Below are 599 nucleotides of genomic sequence, written 5' to 3' on the forward strand. Positions count from 1 at the left end.
TTCTAATTTAATAAAAATTAATTTAAAACAATTATGGAGATATTAGAAAATAAGCTATCACTGCAAAACTCTAGTAAAATTGTTGATACCGGATAATCGATGAAATCATGCATGGTATGTAGTAGTTTGTATACCCATATAATGAACCAAGAAACGATAACATTCTGATCCAGATAATGAATAAAAAATACTTATAAATTTCTTCCTAATTTTTTATTGAAATATCTCACATCAAAATTGTAAAGTATTGATTTATGTGTCCACCGGCAATTAATCAAACGTCTGAATAAGAATTCTTATCATGTTATCATCACTAGCTGCATGGTGACTGATCAGAGACAATTAGCCAATAATATAAATAATTTGTGACAACATTAATTTTAATAGTGCTTATTATGCACGTTAAAACCTAAATCAAACCATAGTTGTCTAAGTTCTTTAGTTATTATTACTATTTTTCTTCAGCATAATTTTATTGGTAAGGTTAAAATTAAAATGAAATAAATCTTAAGAATAAACTTAAACATCCAATATAAAGGGGAGTTTTTTTCTTGATATTTTTTTATATGAAAGAAATTATTAAATTAGTGTTAATTACA

This window comes from Arachis ipaensis, chromosome B06 (genome assembly GCF_000816755.2).
Source record: "Arachis ipaensis cultivar K30076 chromosome B06, Araip1.1, whole genome shotgun sequence".
Lineage (NCBI taxonomy): Eukaryota > Viridiplantae > Streptophyta > Magnoliopsida > Fabales > Fabaceae > Arachis > Arachis ipaensis.